The sequence below is a fragment of the Selaginella moellendorffii genome, unplaced genomic scaffold, assembly GCF_000143415.4.
Source record: "Selaginella moellendorffii unplaced genomic scaffold, v1.0 SELMOscaffold_1, whole genome shotgun sequence".
In the NCBI taxonomy this organism is placed as follows: Eukaryota; Viridiplantae; Streptophyta; class Lycopodiopsida; order Selaginellales; family Selaginellaceae; genus Selaginella; species Selaginella moellendorffii.
In genome coordinates, this window is record NW_003314262.1 from 757,431 (window position 1) to 773,538 (window position 16,108).

Genomic DNA, 16,108 nt, shown 5'->3' on the forward strand with positions numbered 1-16,108 from the left:
TATATATATATATATATATATATATATATATATATATATATATATATATATATATATATATAAAAGAACAAAAACCTCCCATTACACAAAAGAGAATGTAAATAAAAAAATACCAATTACTTGCTTTAGATCCTTTTTTGGTTTTGACTTGGTTGGTGAAGGAAATCACACCATATGTCAAGATTCACATTCAGTAATCCAATTCACTCTGGCTAGGTTAAACCCAAGAGATAGCATGTCAAAAGAGTGGGGCTTTTGGGAAAACTATAGTTATTAACTTTCATTTTTGACAGTATTAATTTGCAAAGAAGCATAGTGGATTATATACAACCAAAAAGAACAACGAAAAAAATTATATATAAAAGGTTAAATATAAGGGAAAATATTTTTCAAACAAAATTATACATGTTTTGCCAATTAGTTAAGGGTATTAAGATACTTCAGGTTTAGGTTAGCATCTTTAGATTTGTGTAGTATGGGGTTGGATGACCTCCCAAAAAGTCTAAATTCAAGAATTTATTTAAATAATACAAAACTTTTGGCTTTCTATATATATAATATACAAAGAATTTTACCATCTCTTATGTTGCAAGTAGTTATTATTTATTTCTTAGATTTTATCAATTTATATTTTCTAAATATATCTAGAACAATTTTGCATTCCCAACTTATGAGGTTTAGTTTAAGTGTGATAGCAAACTAGATAAATTTTCTTATATATATTTTTAATGTAAAACCAAAAGCATAATAGAAGTTCTATTATTCTTTAGTAAATTATACATGTTAGTGGCATCATTACAGTTCAGATTAAAAAATTTAATTCAGTATGCAATTAAAATTAAAAATCTCCAAACTAACATATTATTTTTTGGTAGTCTATAATTCTTTGGTTTTCTGAAAATTCAATTGCTTTTAAAACATGGTAGCAATCTTGTGGATGTGTTTAGGGGTGTGTACCTCTTTATAAAAGCAATAAAAGATTCAATTTCAAATTTAATGATGATAAAAAAATGACCTTATAGTACTCACCCAACCAGCATATAATTCCCTTCACTTCCAACTCCCAATTCAAATAGGCATATCATTGTTCCTCTTTCCTTTCTAATGCATGATCTTACACTTTTTGCAGCAATAGTTGATAATGCACTCGACTAAACAACAAATGGAGTGACATTTGCTAACATAGATGTTCTCAAGAATCCAATTAATGGCATGCCAATGCTTCTGTTTGAAGGTTTGTAAGACATTTCTTTTTCCTTTTTTCTTTCTTTATGCAAGTAACACTGTATTTGTTAATTTAGACAATGGTGGACTCTTGATCATTTGTGATAATGTATTTCCTTTGGGTATTCTGTACATGACACAGCCAATAGAACAATTGGACAATGTAAATGCCAACTTTTTCTTTTTTTAACATTTTTTGATATTATTACTTATACTACCAGATGGAAATGGTTTCAAGACAAGTACAATATGCCTTGGTGTAGATGTCATTGTATTTTCAAAATCAAACACTATAGTAGTTGACAGGTGTAAGAGTTTACTGCCATATTTTTTGCCACTTTATTTAACATTGTGTACAGATTTATACAAAGTGTGGGATTACTCTTTTATAGCTTCCTCCATGATACAGTGCAACAAGATATTGTAGTTCCAATGGTTTTGAGTGGATAAATTCTCTTAGATGTCTATTCATCACATTGTTCATATTTGCAGCTAGATTATGAAGGATATGAGCATGAGTTAAAAGAGATCCATAAAGGTACACATCAAAAATTCGTATGGACGTAATCACAAATAGAGTTCTTATCAAAATGAAGGATCTATTCATAGCCAAGTAAGTACTCTAGATCAATAATCTTGAGTTATGTGTCTCTAGTATTCAAGTTCAAGAAAATTAACGGCCAAGGGACAAGAATAATTATCTATAATCTATGGGAGAATGACCAGTAACAAATTGAATTAGACTTCAAATCTGATCCTCATGTATGTTTTATATTTTAAAAGTTTACTTTGCTGATACCCATCAAGGATATCTGAATTATAAATGGTCAACATAACATACAATGTGAAATGGCAAATAAATATTCCAATATAAAACACTTTTTCCTGTACAAAAGTTCTCTATGGGTAAGAAAAAATTTAAAATACACTTTCTCATCCATTCAGGTTTGCAAGTACATATTTTAATGTTGTATTTGCATCTACCAGAAAACTTCAAGATCACTCTTTGAAATCAAGAAGTTGAACACTCTGACATAAGAAGTGATGTAATGCATACAGAGCAATTTAATTTTAAGATTCAAAATAATTTAAAAGTAGTTGTCCCTTTTGTTCAAATTTTCTTTGATATTTATTCATCTTTGAATGTAGATGTCTACAAAAGTACACTTTTGGTACACACAACAAATAGATATACAAGGATTTAATGTCTACCACAAAAATCAACTTATTAAGGTATCCCATCATTTAGAAAGATCATTTTTCTCATTCAATATATGATAGCCCTTTTGGAAAATATGGAATTCATCACGAAAACAAGGGCGATGTGTCTATGGCAAGTTTTATTATTCTACTATTGGTCTTTGATACATTCTTTAAGGTTGTTTAGGAGTTTTGGAAGCAAACTTTGTGGAGCCCACTCATGATAAACAAGGATTTGAAAGGACACCTATTGTTCAACGATTAGAGCATCAACTGCAAATAATGCAGAAAAGATTATGGTTAGCTTGCTTGTTTATACCTTTTTAATAAGTTCTTTTTCTGCACAGGAAGGACTTTCAGAAAAAGCAGACCAAGAGACCAGTTGCTGATGTTGCTTTTGCTACTGAGAAAAGGAACATGATGCATAAAGAAAAAAATTTATACCGATTTCAGAATGAACAACAAATAGAACATCTTCACAGTAGAACCTTTTAACACTAGAATGATGTTTTTTGCTAAAATATATTCATAAGATGCTAATCATTGTCCTTAGATGGCAAGGACACAGAACCTTTTCAAAGAAAAGCAACAAAGGCATCGGAATCTCATTTTGCTAATGAAATAGATAAGGTATTTGGTGTAAATTTGTGAGAAACATAAATTAAATATAAGCTAACTCAAAATCTGATGAATTCCAGACTATAAAATCACAAATGACAGAGTTTCTATCAAATAAAAAACCAGACACTGAGATCACCTCCACATTGAAGGATGCTCAGCCAATACATAACTTCCCTAAACTAGCTACATTGAGGGAACTATCATTGAAGTACATATGAATTGTATCTATTACTAACTTTAAGTTTCCATTTTAAAACGGAGGCACATCAAAAAATGGCAATTGCTGAAAACCCAAAAGAATGAACTTGATCTTCCTCTAATCCCCCGCAGACTGATTTTGTGTTTTTTTGAGCTATATTTGTTATTATTACAGATTCAACAGCTGAACGGAATGTTAAGTCTTATCAAGCGGTGGGCTATTCAATGAGCATGATAAATATTAAAATGAGATTGAGAAAGAAGAGAAACATCGTGTCTTACAAATATTAAAAAATAGATTGAGAAAAAAAGTTATAATCTATACTATGGTCCTCTCATAATTAATTAGAATGATGGTATAAAACAAATTTCAAATTGTCAAAAAAAAAAAAAAAAACTAAAGAAATCCAAATAATACAGCTCATCCAACCGAACCAGATAGCAGCCCCATGGAAGAGGAAGTCCGTGTATGTATGGACGAGCTCCACCTATGTAACAGACCACATGACATAGTTCCTCTCCTAGGGTGAGTGTGAAGGCTTTGGATTTGGTCTGCTTTAAAGGCAAAACCAAGTAGCAAACTTTGTTGAATGGGAACCAATTTCTTAGCTTTATCAAAGTAGCGCTGGCTTTTGCACTGTTATTTTTAAATATTATAGCTCTTCAACAATGCTTTGCAATAGTTCCCATTTCTCTACTTGGTAGATAGAAATATTGCTCTGCTGAATTACAATCAATTGGAATCTGCATAAACAAAGGCTTAAACTTGACTTTTGTGTATTTGGATTACACAACATCAACTTCTAGCATACAAGATTATACCCCGATACAGAAACAAGCATTCTTTGTGCAAAAAGAATCATCCAGCACAAGGCCATTATCGCAGTCATACACTAGAAACCATGAAGAAACCAGGAGGAAGAGCGATACAATATGGAAGAAAATGCAAGATAACTGACACAGTTCAAGCAGTGTACATGGATGAGAGCGGAAGAGGTGAAGCAGTACAAGGACTTCCGTCCACAACAAGCCATACAGTTGGCAACAGCAATTTTGCATGATTGTTTATGTCTGGTGCTGCTACAGGTCGAGCATTTGACAGGGGTACCAGGGTAGTGGAGTAGACTTGCTTTACGACACCCTGAACAAGATCAATGAGGAGACTGAATTTTCACGTACCGTTTGTCTCTTCCAGCTTAACGGCTGGGGTAGGTCGAGGGTGGTTCGAGAGTTATATCAGAAACAGGTGTGGATCATTTACTTGTCGCTGGGTTCTAACACCTGTTATCTTCAGCCTTTAGATTTTTGAAAAGGTTTCCTTAACCGTGCAAGACAGGCACTGGGAAATGGAGATTACGCAGGCCATCTCACATGCATGCCCTACTGTCTGGCTTATTGAATCGCATGCATTGAGCAGCTGGTTGGAGCTGGTTGGATTCGTCTGATTTTCAGATGAAGAATCAAATGAAAAAAAGAAGAAACGGAAAGTGTTTTTTCTGGGGGTTGGCTTGATCGTTCTCCCTTCGCACGCTCTGACAGACTTAAGCCTTCATTTGCCCTATAAAAGCTTAAAAACGCATCAAGTTTCTACACTACAAGTGAACGAAGATCAAACTGTTTCTCTATGGATCAAAATGGTGTTCAGTAATTGCGTTTGTAACCAGCAAGTGTGGCTGGAATTCGAGTGTTGGAAGATGCATCAGACACAGTTTTGTGCTTATCTGGACGCAATCCGTTTCCGTGGGCGTTGTAATCCTCTTTGGTCCTTATAACCTTGGTAACAAAGGGAAAGACCTAGAAAAACGCCTGTGACTAGACTTGGACCATACTGTGTCGGTTCTCTGTGATTTGCAAGTCATGGAACTCCATCATCAGCGATTCATCCTTTGCCGTTGGCAGAATCAAAATAGTAAAGCAAAGATTCCTTGCGTGTTATGACTACTTTCTTGGATGTGACGCGCTGCGCCTGGGATCCATTATGGGCAAACCACTTTGAGAAGTTTACAAAACCTGCACAGAACGTTTATGTCTTTGCTTCTGCTGGTGGCTTGGGATGAATCGACAAGGCCACGATTCCTTTAAGTTTTCTAGAGCACCTGCTGGAGGGAAAGAGGAGCCGTGTATTGCCACACTGGTTATTAAACATGAAGATCAGTAGATAGTGGAAAGGGCTTTTTGCCGGTAGTGGAGAATCAGATTAAAAAAAAATGAACAAGAACTTAAGTTTCTCGAGAAGATAAACTACTTTTGTCACTAACTCTTCTGGAGAGGGAGGAGGAAGATAAAGTCGTAATCTTTTTTCCCCACTAATACAAGAATAAATTTTATTATTTCAACCAATGCATATGCATCAAGGCAGTGATAACAACGTTGCCAACAGTTTGATAAATGTGAACATTATATAGTAGATAGCACCGAGAAACCCTATCGTGGGGGATCAGAAAGGTCAAAGAAAATTCGAAAGAGGAACTCGTGTTGCGTGTGACGAATATAGATTCAAAGCCTGGTGCTCTGACCAAGAAGTTCTCTGTCATGGATGACAGAGAAATACTCGAGGCAATTGCATCACACCGAGTTTCAAGTTTAATAGATTCATGTGGTGCCCGTCTGAATTCGTTTGTAAAATTCCTGGACTACACTTTCCTTGAGAAAAATGGGAAACAGTAAGTGTATTTTCCTTTTGATAGAGCATTTTAAACACCAAAATAGCAGCGTCTTGAGAGATCAATCACGTTTTAGTCACGAAAAACTTCCAAATAATTGGGAGAATTCTTCTTACCTGTGGCACATTTTTCCAAAGGAAGCTGGAGAAGAACTTGAGAACCCCTGCATGAAGATCAAAGGTCCATAAGTAACCGAAAGCTCACTCGCTCTTCAGCACCATCAACCTTTTACATTTAGGACGGAGAACGCTTGTCTATAAGCTCCTGGGAGAATGTCCATAGCTTGTGAGCGAGCTCGGGATCTCTGCCATAAGCGCTACAGCTGGATTTGTTGGAATCCACGAAGTATTGCCCGGTGACGTCCTTGAGGCTTGGATGTAAAGCCATGTAGCACGTCGTAGCAGCGTCCTGAGAGATCAATCACGTTTTAGCCACGAAAAACTTCGAGATAATTGGGAGAATTCTTCTTACCTGTGGCACATTTTTCCAAAGGAAGCTGGAGAAGAACTTGAGAACCCCTGCATGAAGATCAAAGGTCCATAAGTAACCGAAAGCTCACTTGCTCTTTAGCGCCATCAACCTTTTACCTTTAGGACGGAGAACGCTTGTCTATAAGCTCCTGGGAGAAGTCCATAGCTTGTGAGCGAGCTCGGGATCTCTTTTAAGAAACGGTTATTATGGCTGTTCACAAGCCACCAGCGACTTGTGAACCTCTAGATATTACGCTACAAACCATCTGTGGGTAGTCTTGACTCTTTTCTTTCATTTGTTGTGATTTCTAAGCCATTTTCTTTTCACAAACTTGCTCCTGGACAAAATGATGGAGACCACTAAGGAAAGTGGCATCCAGTGAAGAATTGTCAACCTCTCCTCCATCACACTTACAGCGGTGGAATCCAGTTCTCACACCTTAATGACAAAGCCTGGTACCAAACGACTTTCTTTTCTCGTGAGCTTATTACATTCTTCCTTTTTTCTTCCAAAAGGTACTCAAACACTAGAGCATACAGTCAATCCAAGCTCGTGAACATCCTCCATGCCAAAGAACTGGCAATGAGATTCAAGGTATTTGTCTAATGCTTTGAAATCTCTCCCACCTTTCTCTTTCGTCAATGCTTTCTCTTTCGCTGATTATGCCGAAGGAGTTGACATCACAGCCAATGCTGTTCACCGGGGTTTATAATGTCGCCTTTGATGCGGCACACATTCTACATAATGAGTTTGTCTGTTAGCCTCGTCATTGTTTTCGGTTACTTATGGAACTTTGATCTTCATGCAGGGTTTCTCAAGTTCTTCTCCAGCTTCCTTTGGAAAAATGTGCCACAGGTAAGAAGAATTCTCCCAATTATCTGGAAGTTTTTCGTGACTAATACGTGATCGATCTCTCAGGGCGCTGCTACGACGTGCTACACGGCTTTACATCCAAGCCTCAAGGACGTCACCGGGCAATACTTCGTGGATTCCAACAAATCCAACTGTAGCACTTATGGCAGAGATCCCGAGCTCGCTCACAAGCTATGGACCTTCTCCCAGGAGCTTATAGACAAGCATTCTCTGTCCTAAAGGTAAAAGGTTGATGGTGCTAGAACTGCCTTCACTGCCTCGTTCACGCTCTTCTCCACTATAGCTGCCGACGACTTGGATATCATGGGCCTGATGGACGTGTCATCTTGGCGAGGATCTCCACCTTTGAGTTTCTTAGGCAGCAATCAATGCGGCCTTCACCTACACAACCAGCACCAGATACATTAGATCAAAGCTTGATTTGAGAACAAAGAATATGATAGAATTTAAATACGAGTGTCAGATACCTCCTTGTAAAGGCCACCTCTCATGTAAAGATGCTGCATGTGAATACACAACTGGCTGCTTTGATAGAATCCCTTGTGGTGTTTTTGTTATATATGCTAAGTCCATTTACAATATCAACATATTCCCACCTCAACTCCAAGGATGTAGATAGTGGCAATAGAATTTAAGTGTTATAGATGGATTTTACAAGATGAGAAATATATAAACCATTATTGAATCGTAAATTTGAGTATCAAAAAAACAAAAGTATAGATTTTTTTAGTTAAAAACCAGATAGTGGAGTATTTGAAAGAAAAAAGAAAATAAAAGAGTGGTAATGTTTTCAAATATAAATTACTAATTATCTTACAAACTAATTTATTTTTCTATTCAGAGAAATTGTTGATGATATAAATATCCAAAACATGCATATAGTTGAGGAAATTTAAAAAATGTGATTAGTTTTGGAGGATTTGTATAAGTATAATTAATTTTTTAAATCATATTTAGTCTTCAAGAGTAGAGTTTTCTAACATTCATCTTAAAATAAAAATACATCATACCTGTAAATATTATTTTTATAAATTTTTTGATAGATAATTGTTATACTTGAGTTAAATGTCAATAATATATTTTATATTATTTTAAAATTATATTAAATATCAATATATTTTTTGTTCACATAGCAAAATGATATCTAACTATACAATTTTAACTTTTAATATTCTTTAAAATTTAAGAATAAACAATGTAAATTTTAATACAATAAAATAATGAAGTATTGAGAGTAGAATGCAATAGTAAGACTTTAATCACAAATGATAAATTTTACTACTACAATTTTTCTTCTAAAATAAAAATGTAACAATAAATAATTAAATATTTATATTTTTTATATGACATTATATAGCTTTTTATAAAAAATATATCAGCATTAATATTTACATAGTAATGTGTCTGATCCATATTTATATTTAAATGATTAATATTTATTAATATATTTTAAGAATGTAATAATGTGTCCCTTTATATAATTTTTGAATAGTAAGTAGTGTTGAATCATTTAATAGTAATTTTTAAATTGGAATGAATAGTTTTATCATAAAGCATTAGTACTAGTTTGTCCTAATACAAACATTATATCTCCAATATAATTATTATATTTGGATGTACCTCTTTTCAAACATCTATAATGTAGTGTGAATATCTAGACACATTTACTTATGTATATTTTTAAATATAAAAAAGACACATAATAGAAATTCTATTATTCTTTTGTAAACTATGAAATTTAGAGGCACCATTACAATTCAGATAAAAAGTTTATGCAATAAAAATTATAATTTCTCCAAACTAACCTTTTAATTTTTGGTAGTATATAATTCTTTGGCTTTGTGAAAACTCAATTGCTTTTAAAGCCTGACAGCAATCTTCTAGATGTGTTTAGGATTTTGTAGCTTTTGATAAAGGTAATTAAAAAATTTAAATTCAAATTTAATGATGATTAAAAATTGATCTTATCTTCCCCAACACTTGCATTATTATCTCACTGTGTTATTGTCCATTTCTCTGGAGATGAATAGTAGCAAAGTTAAGCTAAATTTAACCTTGTATACAATCAGAATTTCTAATATTGTAAAATTTGAAAAAGAAGATCTATTTATCTTGGGTATGCTATATCTCCTAGCAGATATTTCAGCATACTCTTTCTCCTATAGAATGAAATCTTTATAAAAAAAAGAGTACTTGATTGATTTTATACTACATTACGAAAATTAAACATAATTTTTCTGCACAAAGATGGTATGTAGTAGACAGAATAGAAAATATACTTTAAATTTAAAATTATTTGAAAACATTTAATGGAAAAAAATATATATTAAAGTAGAATATAAAAAAGTTAGTGTCTATAAGAATATCTTATATTCTAATTGAAAATAGAGGATTTAATAGTTCCAACTATTTCTTCTGTATAATAATTTAATTTTTATCAGTAATTTAATGGTACTTAATAAAACATAAGTTAAATTAAATCTCTAAATAACTCATCTGGTCATGGGATTCCATAGTGAGTTATTCCATTTATAGAAAAGCTAGAACTTCACTCAACAATCAAAGTTTTAAATGTTATATAATGTTATGAGTTATATTTATTATGTTATGATGTGTGATAATGATAGAGTCAATTCTAGGTGGGATTTTTAATATAAAGATTATATGATGTTTAAATATGCATGTTATCATTATGAATATATTAAAAACTAAAATTACAATTACAACTCTTTGAAATTATTAAGACATTAGTAATAAAAACAATACTCCCAGCGTAGGTGAGGCTTTAATAACTAATTTTCATTTCTCCCAGCATCGATAATGTTATTGCTATATATTAAATATAGTAACATTTAAAAATATAATAATATCATTTATTTATCATCAATATATTTATCATCATATATTTATCAATTTAAATGCTAGATCTAACTTTATTAAAAATATTAATCTTTTTTATAATTGATATCTATTTATAATCATGTTCTCATATAGATGATAGCGGTTTTTAAAAAATTAATTGTAATTATATTTTGAACTGAAATTTTTGTATATTTTTAGCAATTTATAATTTAAAATCCATTGCCTAAAGACAATCTTGAATAAAATATTTGCAAGTTTTAAAGTTTATTAAAGCTTTCAAAGTCATCACATCTATAAGCTTTTATAATCATAACTTCTAGCATTATATCACCTAAATATCATCTTCATAAAGTGTAGTTTATTATTTGCAACTTTATTCCTAACAATCTAGATATTTAATTGTGAGTTGTTCTACAAATTTCTAACCTGAATCTCTTCTCATAAGAACTTCATTTAGACCACTCCTTTTAACATTTTAACTTCTATTTGTATAAAATTTCTTCTAAATTTTTCTTTCTCAAGTATTTTATCTCTTCATCATTTAAATTCCATAGTAGTTAATATTATAAGGTAGAAAATGTCTTACACACTCTTGATTTATTGGTAAAGCATGTTCTATATTATTGGTGTATGAATATTTTTTATTTTTTAAAACAGCTAATAAAATTATTTTTAAAAATATTATTTCTATATTTCCCAGAGGAGTTTTATTTTTCTCATAAATGTGATATATAATTTTTCTCTATTTAGAAACCATTAACCTTTTATCTTTTAAATACTTAATTTACCATTTTGGAGTAACAAGATATTTTCCTTATGTTCTGATAGCAATTGAGATAATAAATATGCAGAAAAAATCTAGACCAAGATCAAAAGACTTATGTAAACCATATGGTTTAACAATAGAAAATAAATCATTGTGTCAACATTGAGGCAAAAGATAAAACTCATGTAAAGCTGCTGGTAGATTTAAGTAAGGTTATGAGCAAGAAGACTAATTAAAAACATAAAAGACTTTGCTAATTTTTTAGATATTATTAAGAAATGGATTTGATATTTGTATGTGTATGAGATATCTTATACCATATTAGATACCCTGTCATATATGAGACATGAATTCATAGTTTTATCATTAAGCTTTAATACAGATTTGTCTTAATACGTAAATTATATCTCTGATGTAATTATTATATTTGGATGAAGATAAAAGAATATTAGTTTGATTTAGAATCTAAAATGTAAACTATTCTCCACTGTTGGCTTATGAGGTTTAATATAATTATGGTAGCAAGCTAGATACATTTATTTATGTATGTTTAAAATCTAAAACCCAACAGATAATAGAAATTCTATTATTCTTTAGTAAAATATGAATGTTAGAGGCATCATTATAGTTCATATAAAAAGAATTTAACTCAGTATGCAATTAAAATTAAAATTTCTCCAAACTAAGCTATTTGTTTTTTGGTAGTCTATGATTTTTTTGTTTTGTGAAAACTCAAGTGGTTTTCAAGCAAGGCAAAAATCCTGCATGTGTGTTTAGGGTTGTGCACCTTTTTTATAAAGCAATGAAACAGCAAATTCAAATTTATTGATGATGAAAAATGATCTTATCTTCCCCAACACTTGCATTATTATCTATTTACATTATTGTGCATTTCTTTAGAGATGAATAGCAGAAAATTTTAGATAAATCTAACTTTATATACAATCCAAATTTCTAAAATTGTAAATTTATAAAAAGAAGATTTATTTATCTTGGGTATGCTATATCTCTCAGAGATAAACTATATCAAGCTCTAAAATCAAGCTTTGGATATAAGAGCTTCTCTACCAAGAGTCTAAAAATATAATTGAAAGGGGGAATAATGCATGTTATTCATCATTTCTATTGTCACTTGAATATTCACAACAGAATTATAACTTGAAATTTTTTAACACATTAATATATAACTAATTTATAGATACTTTCAGTTTATAATTTAGATTTATTTAAAGCTATAATCTAAAGCAAAATATTTTTAATCTAAAAATACAAAATTAATTAATACAAAAATGACTTCCTGACCATCACTCCTGATAGTCCTGATAGTCCTGATAGTCCTGACCATGGGAACAGGACCATCACTCATAGAAAGTGGAGTGGAAGGACGTGCAGCAAGAAATGGAAGAGGCGACGTCTCATAACGTTGTGCCAAGCAAAGAGCATCGTCAAGGGTGGCAAGAGCAAGTGCATGCACAAGGCCGACAAGATCTTGATGAAGTGCTGGCCACAACATTCCTAGCTTGATCAGCTCCGACATATTAGGCTCCGCACGAAGCAAAAGACTTTGGAAACAAATGCCAAATTGCATCACCGACTCAGATGGCCCTTGGCGAAGACGATGCAATTGTTGGAAGGCATCGTCACAATCGTCGGCATGTCCAAAGGCGCGTTTGACGACGTCCGGAAGAACACTCCAATCCTCACGAGTGGCCGCACTCAATCCATTGTACCACTGCAACGCCGTCCCTTGGAGACACGTGGGAAACTCACGTAAACATCAAGCATCATCCCAAGAATGATATGTGGCAATCACCGTGAAGTGATTGAACCAATGGTACACATCATCCCCGGGATTCCCACGAAAGAACTCTGGCCGAACGTGAGGATTGGCACCAAGAGCAGGAGGAGTTGGACCACGTGCCGTGAATGCCGCCATCAATTGAGTTTGGTTGTTCAATTGCAAGCGCATAGCATCAAGCAATTGGACCAACTGCTGCTCGAGAGTCAAAGGAGGAGATTGCTGATCTGCCATGGAGACGAATGAAAAAGAAAGAGCAAAAGAAGAGAAATGACAAAAAGCTAGAAAGAAATGGTAGATCTAGACAATGCAAAAAGCTAGATCTAAACCAAAATCCTGAAAGAAAAGAACAAAAAGAAGGAAATGGAAAAAACTAGATCTAAACCAAAATCCCAAATCCAAGCACTCCCCAGGGACAATCAAAGGTGCCCCTCACCTCCACCAATGTGAGTGCTTGGAATATGGAAAGGGAATACAGAAATGTGCATCCCAATTAGCCCAAAAACCCTAGCTTATATACAGGAGCGAGTGGTCCGGATTGAAACTAATCCGACGGCTACCAAAATCCCACTACGCTAATATTAGTATACGGCATCGTAACCGTACACTTGGCCCTCACAATCAAATATTAATAAACTAATATATAATTAAATAATAAGTTATAATATACTATATAATATTTATAAGATTAATAATAGTTTACAGAGATACAGTACTATATATTAAACACTTAAATGTTTTTATCAACTATGAGCAAGATATAGGCTTATTATTACACTTATTATAGTATATCACTTTAATATTATAATCTTAAACCTATTTCTAAGATTTAGGCACAGTAAATAGCTATAAATATGGAGAGGATAATATAATTATTAAATGCTCTAATTCTAAGTTTCATAAATATCTTCTTTTCAATTCAGTCTTTTGCTTCAAGTTTGGGATTGCAAGACTATCAAAAGGGATAAATTCTTTTTGGAATTTGAGAGATCAAGAGCCTTGTGTGATTTCATAGGGACAAAAGATATGTTATTCTGGAGAATATGGAATTCATCAAACAAGCAAGGATATGGTGTTCTTGGCAAGTTTTGTTACATATTTTAGAACTTTCTAACATTTCTAATTCTGATGGTTCAGGAGTTTTTGAAGAAACTTTTAGGGATCCTTCATGTAATAAATAAGTATTTGAAAAAACACTTAATCTTTAATGACTAGAACACCACTTGCAAGTTATACATAAAAGATTTTGGTTAGAATCCTTTCTATAATTTTAAATTTTTGTAATAACTTATACAGTATTAATAATTGCAACAATATAGAATATGAGGGACCATCTGCTTATTTTACTTTTTTTACCAATAAAAGAAAGGCTATATACAAAGAAAATGTTCCATTCTCATATAAAAGTATTTGTGGAGTTTGATGATCTCCAAGGTATAACTATCAATCTCTACACTAAAAAGGCAATTATAAATTTCAAACAAAAGATCTGAAAGATACACATCATCACTATTGGATGATGAAAACAAACAATGAAATTCTCAAAAGGTCAAGTTACATATAAACAAAAAAGTTTTACAAGCAAAACTAGATTTATGTAATTGTCATGTGTAGATTAATTTTAAAACTAGAATTCAGATCTGAACAAGCTGAAGCTCAGTCAAAGCACATCATCTGAACATTGAAGGATATTGATACAATTGATGACTCATTAAATGCTCTAAATAATAATGATAATAGACTAATTTCCCAAAACACTGATTTAGCAGCAAATAAAGTCTTGAAATGTAATACTTTTGAAACATATATGATATGTTATTCAAATGTCACAATCAGCAAAAAAGTTAGTGTGGTTAATCCAGGAACTATAGATAAATATTCTCTTGAACTAAAGAGAACCCAGTTTTCATCAGAACTGAAATCAATTCCTGCATGCTTCCAAAGATAAAACTCTTATTCTGGAAGAGGTCAGTTGTATGATTATGGAAGAAGACATAGAATAGAAAACATTTTTATTTCCATACAAGATTCCATATAAGGAATAAGATAGGTCTATTTTCTATATCATTAACTCTTGTACAATAAATGATACTAAAGCTATTCATCAACTGAGGGAGGAAAGGACAAATGTTTTACTTTCCATGTTTATGTTTATTTTTTTAAAACGGTTGCTAACTATCCCTTTTAGAATGGAGTAACAGTTACGAGTAGGAGTTTTTCAAACTTAGGAGCTTGAAGAAACAGTCATTTTTTACTCTATGCATCTCTTTCTTATCTTATTTATACTTATTATTGTTACATCTTCAGAATTTGGAAAAAAATTGATTATCTAGCATAACCAAATATGACAAGGAAATAAACTAATAAAGACTGAAGACAATGAAGGCCATCTATAAAAGAGAGATTAAACAAAAAAATGATAAACACACACTTCACAAAGATGTTAAATTGGATGAGTGTAAATTTCAATATTAAATTAAATTTTGAGTATGGCAATGTAGTGTTATTGGTCCAATGGTTTCTATAGATATTGTGGCAATGATACACTCTGCATTGTCTCAGGGAGAGATGGATCACGGCGTAATCAGACAAAGATATGCACTAATTAAATAAAACCTAACTTAGCATTAGGAAGGATATTTTTTCTACAAATAGAAGAAATGGCTTTCACCAAATTCACATTCAAATTTAGATGCTTTGGTCATTGTCACAATAGAATGCCTAGCACCTGTATGAATGCCAATGAACTTTTCTTTTAATTTCTACAGGTAGTATCAGATTCTTCTATAAAAGTTTTGCAACACAAAATGCACCATCTTTGCTAAGAGTAAAATTCTTGAAACTCACTTACCGAGCTGATTTAGATTGTGTCTTTTATAACTCACATTGCTAAATTTAGATAGATAAAACAAAGAAAAAATCAAAAGAAAATAATTGTGCTCCTGTTCCTTTCCTCCTTGGGCTGTACACTCGGGAGTCATTCCATGCTTCAGTGTTATTGCTCTTTAGCTCCATGCTTAGGAGTTTAACCTTGCTCCTTCATTTAGTGGCCTAAGGCCCTAAAACTTAGGTTTTGCACCATTGTCCATTGGACACATGGCATGTGGTATATGGCATGTGACATGTGGCATATAAAGGATTTAAGTTCTACTTCGTGATTATTCTATGGTAAAACACTATAGGATAAAGGGTGAAAACCACATGCACTACATATAAATGCCATTCTTGGGGCTAAAAAGCCCTAAGTCCGGAATAAGATTTATGGAAGTTGTGAGTGAGATTCCAAGTGGTATGGTTAAATGACTAAAGTAAAATGAAAAATTTAGTTGCTCACTATATATACTATTCATTTGAGACTAAATCTAGTCCATCTATTCTTGTATATAAGCAAGGGTCTAAACCTTAATTAATATAACTTTTCTTATATCCTAA

The 16,108-nt window shown here is 32.3% G+C and overlaps 2 pseudogenes; both read left to right on the forward strand.

The window, feature by feature from the left end:
- The first annotated feature begins 1,212 nt into the window (after window positions 1–1,212).
- Window positions 1,213–2,751, forward strand: LOC9656892 (annotated as a pseudogene).
- A 1,394-nt stretch (window positions 2,752–4,145) lies between these two features.
- LOC9629666 lies at window positions 4,146–7,469 on the forward strand (annotated as a pseudogene).
- Window positions 7,470–16,108: the final 8,639 nt, after the last annotated feature.